This window comes from Salvelinus sp. IW2-2015, linkage group LG4q.1:29 (genome assembly GCF_002910315.2).
Source record: "Salvelinus sp. IW2-2015 linkage group LG4q.1:29, ASM291031v2, whole genome shotgun sequence".
NCBI lineage: Eukaryota > Metazoa > Chordata > Actinopteri > Salmoniformes > Salmonidae > Salvelinus > Salvelinus sp. IW2-2015.
Genome location: NC_036842.1, coordinates 80,002,871 through 80,010,755, shown reverse-complemented (window position 1 = coordinate 80,010,755; position 7,885 = coordinate 80,002,871). Strand labels below are relative to the sequence as shown.

Sequence of the window (7,885 nt, the reverse complement as noted above, 5' to 3'; positions counted from 1 at the left end):
TAGGAGGTCCTAGTTGTGTAGGAGGTCCTAGTTGTGTAGGAGGTCCTGGTTGTGTAGGAGGTCCTAGTTGTTTAGGAGGTCCTGGTTGTTTAGGAGGTCCTAGTTGTTTAGGAGGTCCTAGTTGTTTAGGAGGTCCTAGTTGTGTAGGAGGTCCTAGTTGTTTAGGAGGTCCTAGTTGTGTAGGAGGTCCTAGTTGTGTAGGAGGTCCTAGTTGTGTAGGAGGTCCTAGTTGTGTAGGAGGTCCTGGTTGTTTAGGAGGTCCTGGTTGTTTAGGATAACAAATGAAACCATTTATAGTAGCCCTTCCAGGTGTACGCAAGTAGGGCATTTCTGTGTTCGTTCATGTTCTCTCTCTATGCGGAGAGGTGCTACACAACCATCAGGCAGTAATACGTAAATACCTTCCATTAATCTTTACCAAAAACCACTACCAAACACACACAATTGTCAGAGTTGGTGTCATTCATAGCCAGTGCTCTGTAACTCCATGCCCCGTCACTTTACTGACCAACTCTGCTCCATGCCAACATTCTATTCTTTATGAGTCCCATTAACAGGGAATGCCACCTAACCACTGCTGCCTCTCAGTTCCTACCCCAGACCAACCAAATGCTTCCTACTAGTCACTTCACTCACTCAACTTTCAGTCCTCACTCACTCAGTACACATCATCTCACTATCACTCACTCGTCACTCACTCATCACCACTCCAGCTCACTCACTCACTCCTCACTCACTCCTCACTCACTCACTGCACTCACCCCCTTACTCACTCACTCCTCATCACCCCCTTACTCACTCACTCACTCAGCTCACATTCACTCCTCACTCTACTCCTGCCAGACCTGGTTAATAATCTATTTAAAATCATTCAAATACTTTAGCTGCACTTGATTGAGTTTGTGGCGCAATGGCAATGGTTGAAAACTGCAAACGCGCCCACATGGCACTGCAGCATCTAAAGCAACGTTAGAATTATTTAAAAGATTTCATATGTATTTTGAAACAGGTCTCTACTCCTACCGCAACCCTCTCAACCTCAATCTCTGCTTCCCACTGCAACACACCAGGCTCTCTCCGTGGCCTTCTGAGGATTGCGCCATAGCAACACCCTTCCATCAGCCTTTCTACTGGTTTAGCTGGTTAACCTTCAGATTCCTGATTTTTCTCGAACCTCGGACTTTGATGTTCAAATGAACTCATCACATTAAATGTTTATTGCAGTTCACTGTTCTTGTATTTTTGCTTTTTCCATACCCCTACTGGATCCTGTGCTGATTACTTCTCTGTCTCTATATTTCCTGGGCACCGACTCCCTTGGTGTGATATAAAAAACAAAGAACACATCTCAAACTAAAGCCATTGTATGGTATGTGCGCCACGGTGACTGTACAGTTATACTGTACACAAATAAAAATGTATATCCAGCACACAATGTAAAGAGGATTGATCTAACGACTTTGGTTCAGTACCCAGGCAAGTTAAACTCATGTACACTTTACAAAAGCCAAAGGTCAGTTAAATATGAACTCTAACCTCTTATGGCTGTAGTATACTGTCATAAGGATAGGACACAGAGCTAGGGGCTAAGCCTACACCTGGAAGAGAAATCAAATCTGCCCTGACAATAAGACGTCAAAGAAAGGAACCAGTTCCAGCTAGTCTTTTGTTTCAAGGTTCCAGCGAAGTAAACTGTGTCGTTATATCTGTAAGGCACTACGAGGGAACAATGGTCAAACCTAAGACTACGGAGGATTCCAGTATTATAGCACAAAGGTGCAAGAGGTGGATACACACACATGGCTGACAGTAGCACACGCACACACAGACAATCACTTGTACATGCCTATGTTATTATAACCACTTTGTGCAATCACAATGAAAAAAGAGGAACAAATAAATTCTATTGGTATCAGAAAAAGTTATTCATAAAATAATCTGGGTGCAGACTGCTACATTCTAAAAACAGGGCCCAGCTACAACTCCTTTAGCTAAAACATAAGTCTTCTCAAAAAGGTGAGAACTAAAAACAAAGGGAAACACCTATTTTTTTGTCTTTTGTTGATTATATTTCCAGAAGACTCCTGACTCCTGGAGAAGGAGGGGGTGGGATGCAGAGGGATGCTTCGTTCTCTCTCCCCACACATTGAATGATTTGGAAATGTTTAAGACAGTTCAAGGCCATCATTATTTGTTGTATCCTTTGAAGAGCAGCAGGTTTCCGTATTTCACCTTCATTCCCAAATCCTCACGGGAATTCTCATGGGAATTCTTATGATGGGAATTCCAACATCCAGAGAGGGACCCCTTGTTAAACAGTCCCTTTCCAATTCAAGACGGGAAAACAAAAACACAACAAAAGCTGTTTTAGGAGAACAAAAAGCCTCCACCTCTCCCAAAGGCCCGTTATGAAGACCTTGCGTTAAAATAATGAGAAATTACTCTCATTTGAAAGTAGAAATAAAACAAGAGAAGAAAAGCAAAACTGGCCCTTTTGGAGAATTTTTGGGAAAAGAAAAGTAATAATAGAAATTTTCATTTACTTTTTTCTCTCTGTCATTATGTCTTCAAGTAAACGTGACAGTTTTAATAAATGCATGTCCTCTCTCTCTTATCTCTCTGTCTGTGGAGTGGGATGGGGAGGGAGGACATGGAGTGAGCAGCAGCAGCATTGCTGGGGTCTGGATCTGGGGTCTGGGTCTCCAGTGTGTTGGCTTGGCTCTAAGAGTAAGGGTACTGGTTCACCTTGGTGGGGCTCAGTGGTATCCAGTGTAGACAGTGGAGGCAGGCGAGGCGCTGATGTACGTCTGGTGAGCAAACTGAGCCTGGTACTGGCTGTGGTGCAGGGTGGGTGAGGGCAGCACGTGGTGCCATGCTGACGGGTACCTGGTGAACAATGGCCGGTGTGTGGTATGTGGTGTGCTGGACCGTGTGGCGGGCAGAGCCCGGGTTGCCACCAGGTGGCACAATGCCCGTGGAGCCCAGGCTGCTGGCGTGGCAGTGTAGGTGTAGAGGTGGGGCTGGCCGGCAGGTGGGTGGCAGCCAGGTGGGTGGCAGACAGGTGGGTGTGCCAGTTGCAGTGTGAGAGGGGCTGTTGTGGTGCTGGAAGGAGTAGGGGGCTGGGCTGCGATGGTTGGGGTGATGTAAGCCTGCTGGCGCCGGTGGCCTCCGTTCCGCTCAGTTACCATGTGATGCTGGGCCTGGATAGGAGCGAGAAAGAGATACGAGGATGGAGTCAGTGCAATCCAAATGACAATCTCACTTTCCACACAGTTAATCTATGCTGCAATAGTCTATGTGCTGGGGGCTAGGGTCGTCTGTTATATCTGGGTAAATTTCTCCTGTCTTATTTGGTGTCCTGTGTAATTTAAGTATGCTCCCCTCTAATTCTCTCTCTCTCCCTCCATCCTGGAGCCTGATCCCTTAAGACCATGCCTCAGGACTACCTGGCCTGATTACTCCTGGCTGTCCCCAGTCCACCTAGTCATTCGCTGCTCCAGTTTCAACTGTTCTGCCGGTGGCTATGGAACCCTACAGTGTTCAGCGGACGTGCTACCTTGTCCGGACCTGCTGTTTTTGACTCTCTCTACCGCACTTAATGTCTCGATCTCTGAATGCTCGGCTATGGAAAGCCAACTGACATTTACTCCTGATGTACTGCTGTTGCACCCTCAACAAACACTGCATTATTATTTGACCTGTGGTCATGTATGAACCTTGAACATCTTGAAGAACAATCTGACCTTAATGGTCATTTACTCTTATAATCTCACATGGCACAGCCAGAAAGGACTGGCCACCCGTCAGAGCCTGGTTCCTCTCTAGGTTTCTTCCTAGGTTCCTGCCTTTCTAGTGAGTTTTCCTAGCCATTGTGCTTCTACATCTGAATAGATTGCGTTTGGGGTTTAGGCTGGGTTTCTGTGTAACACTTTGTGACATCTGCTGATGTAAAAAGGGCTTATAAATACATGTGATTGATTGATAATGATATAAATAATTTAGATGAGTCCTTACTTGGCTCTCTCTCCATACCTGGCTGAGATTGAGAGGCTGCTGCTGCTGAAGGGTTGTTTGCCCTGAGCGCTGCTGTCGGTAAGCCACGCCCCCGACAGGTGGTTGTTGCCAGACCCATGCCCAGCCGTTGGAGTTTTGAACTTGTATGCCGAATTCTGATGATTCATTGCATCTGCAGAGTAAAGGGAACAAGGTCAAAAGGTCAATCCAGGTCAAGAAAAGAACATATGAGTACGTATAACACAACAAAAAAAAATTGGAACGAGGTAGCAACAGTAAAATGGGCAGAGCTTAGCGAAGGTTCATTTGTAGTACCAACAACGATAATAATGGATACTTAGTAAAAAAATTCAACAACAATATATTATTTCCTATACTCTAGAAGAAAGACTATCAACCATCCCTCCCTGTCTGTGTGGATGTGTGGGTCTCTGTAGTACCGTGTAGATATCTGTGTAGGTACCTGTGTAGATATCTGTGTAGGTACCTGGCATCAGGCGCTCACACTCGCTCAGCACCTCGCTGGACTGGCTCTTCAGAGGGGGGATGATGATGGAGCGAAGGTTGTTTCCGTTGCTGTAGTTGTCCAGCGGGTGGTCTTGGAGTCATGTAGCCGTTGTTGTTGGGCTGCCTGGACTCTACTGCATAGGGACTGTTGTGTACTGGATGAGTCAGAGTCGGGGAGTCGTGTACTGTGACACAGCTGATGACGTTCTTCCTTGCTTGAATGAGCTGCAAGGAGGAGAATCACTTTTTGTAATGGTACATATAGTAATGGTCAGCCTACTAACCTTCTGACAATGTTGGTGTCGATTCCATAATAAATAGTGAATTCAGATCAATCCACAAAAAAATGCCTTATGCCAATCATGTCCACTCCTTTTACTGAATTGGCTGGAACGAAATGAAAACCCAGCTCTTTCAGTAATGAAACAAACATGCACTAACATGGCCTCCTGTCATGTTATTAACCCTGGCTCCAGACCCTGCCTGCGTTCATGTCTGGCCCAAAATGGCTGACCTGTACCTAGTATGGTTGGTGTTGCTATTCTTGTGATCATCCTCCTCGTCCGTGTCACTGCTGATGGTGATGATGCTGACGGCAGGGCTGGGCGTATCAGGGATGATGATGGTCTGACGCTGCCGTTGTGGTGCTGATGGTGGTCCCTGGTGGTGCTGGAGGCTTGCTCTGCCTCGCCCCGTCCCCACTCCACAGCCCAGGGGAGGTCCGCAGCTGGAGCCGAGGAAGGGCCGTTGTTCTGAAGCACAGCACAACGTGGAGGGTTTCTTCAGCCGCTTGGAGTGCTGTGGTGATTGTACGCCTGGGAGGAGGACACCTCGTACGCGACACGTTCCTGACGGAAGAGAGTGAGAGGGGATGAGGTGGCACATACTACAACCTAATCTAGGTGGCACTACTACTACACCTAATACTAGGTGGCACCTACTACTACAAACCTAATACTAGTGGTACCTACCACTACAAACCTAATACTAGGTGGCACTACTACTACATACTAATACTAGTTGGCACCTACTACTACAACCTAATACTAGGTGGCACCTACTAGTACAACCTACTAGGTGAGTCTAGTACAACCTAATACTAGGTGGCACCTACTACTACAACCTAATACTAGGTGCACCTACCACTACAACTAATACAGTTACACCACTACAACTAAATACTAGTGGCACCTACTACTACAACTAATACTAGGTGGCACTACCACTACAACCTAATACTAGTGGCACCTACTACTACAACCTAATACTAGGTGGCACCTACACTACAACTAAACTAGGTGGCACCTACTACTACAACTAATACTAGTGGCACCTACTACTACAACCTAATACTAGGTGGCACCTCCACTACAACCTAATACTAGGTGGCACCTACTACTACAACCTAATACTAGGTGGCACCTACTACTACAACTAATACTAGGGGCACCTACTACTACAACTAATACTAGGTGGCACTACAACTACAACCTAATACTAGGTGGCACTTACCACTACAACCTAATACTAGGTGGCACTACTACTACAACTAATACTAGTGGCACCTACTAGTACAACCTAATACTAGGTGGCCACGCTAGTACAACCTAATACTAGGTGGCACCTACCACTACAACCTAATACTAGGTGGCACCTACCACTACAACCTAATACTAGGTGGCACCTACCACTACAACCTAAATACTAGGTGGCACCTACTAGTACAACTAATACTAGGTGGACTACCACTACAACCTAATACTAGGTGACTACTAGTACATACAGAGTAACAATCGAAGACAGACACTGCCCAGGTACAGCAGACAGAATATTCATTTTTTTTTTGTTTCACTTTCAACTTGGAGCTGGCTATTGTGTTCTGATTGGTTGAAGGTTGAAAGCCTCCAGCGCCGGTGACAAAGAATTTTCATAGTGAATCAGGAAAGACAGGGGACTGTAGGTGATGTTCAAATCCAAAGAGATCCTAGTTGATCCTAGTTGTGTAGGAGATCCTAGTTGTGTAGGAGATCCTAGTTGTTAGGATGTCCTAGTTGTTTAGGAGGTCCTAGTTGTGTAGGAGGTCCTAGTTGTTTAGGAGGTCTAGTTGTAGGAGGTCCTAGTGTTTTAGGAGGTCCTAGTTGCTTAGAGATCCTGTTGTGTAGGAGGTCCTGGTTGTTTAGGAGGTCCTGGTTGTTTAGGAGGTCCTAGTTGTGTAGGAGGTTCTGGTTGCTAAGGAGGTCTAGTTGCTTAGAGTCTAGTTGTTTAGGAGGTCCTAGTTGTTTAAGAGTCCTAGTTGTGTGCGAGATCCTAGTTGTTTAGGAGGTCCTAGTTGTGTAGGAGGTCTTAGCGGTGTAGGTGGTCCTGGTTGTGTAGGAGGTCTTAGTTGTTTAGGAGGTCTGGTTTTGTTAGGAGGTCCTGGTTGTTTAGGAGGTCCTGGTTGTTTAGGAGGTCCTAGTTGTTTAAGAGGTCCTGGTTGTTTAGGAGGTCCTAGTTGTGTAGGGGTCTGGTTGCTTAGGAGGTCCTAGTTTTTAGGAGGTCCTAGTTGTGTAGGAGGTCTAGTTGTTTGAGGCCATAGTTGTGTAGGAGGTCTAGTTGTGTAGGAGGTCCTAGTTGTGTAGGAGGTCCTAGTTGTGTAGGAGGTCCTAGTTGTGTAGGAGTTCTTAGTTGTTTAGGAGGTCTTAGTTGTTTAGGAGGTCGTAGTTGTGTAGGAGGTCTAGTTGTGTAGGAGGTCCTAGTTGTTTAGGAGGTCCTAGTTGCTTAGGAGGTCCTAGTTGTGTGTGAGATCCTAGTTGTTTAAGAGGTCCTAGTTGTGTGCGAGATCCTAGTTGTTTAGGAGGTCCTGGTTGTTTAGGAGGTCTAGTTGTGTAGGAGGTTCTGGTTGCTTAGGAGGTCCTAGTTGCTTAGGAGGTCCTAGTTTGTTTAGGAGGTCCTAGTTGTTTAAGAGGTCCTAGTTGTTGCGAGATCCTAGTTGTTTAGGAGGTCTAGTTGTGTAGGAGGTCCTAGTTGTGTGCGAGATCCTAGTTGTTTAGGAGGTCCTGGTTGTTTAGGAGGTCCTAGTTGTGTGCGAGATCCTAGTTGTTTAGGAGGTCCTAGTGTGTTAGAGGTCTTAGTGGTGTAGGTGGTCCTGGTTGTGTAGGAGGTCTTAGTTGTTAGGAGGTCCTGGTTGTTTTGGAGGTCCTGGTTGCTTAGGAGGTCCTAGTTGTTTAGGAGGTCCTAGTTGTTAGGAGGTCTAGTTGTTTAGGAGGTCCTAGTTGTGTAGGAGGTCCTAGTTGTGTAGGAGGTCCTGAGTTGTGTAGGAGGTCCTAGTTGTGTAGGAGGTCCGGTTGTTTAGGAGGTCCGGGTTGTTTAGGAGTCTAGTTGTGTA

At 46.2% G+C, this 7,885-nt stretch overlaps 1 protein-coding gene across 9 annotated transcripts in view; it reads right to left on the bottom strand.

Moving 5' to 3' along the window:
* LOC111962599 (homeodomain-interacting protein kinase 2) overlaps nucleotides 1-7,885 on the bottom strand; it is a 158,933-nt gene that overhangs the window by 8,445 nt on the left and 142,603 nt on the right. The gene's annotated exons all lie outside the window — the stretch shown is intronic.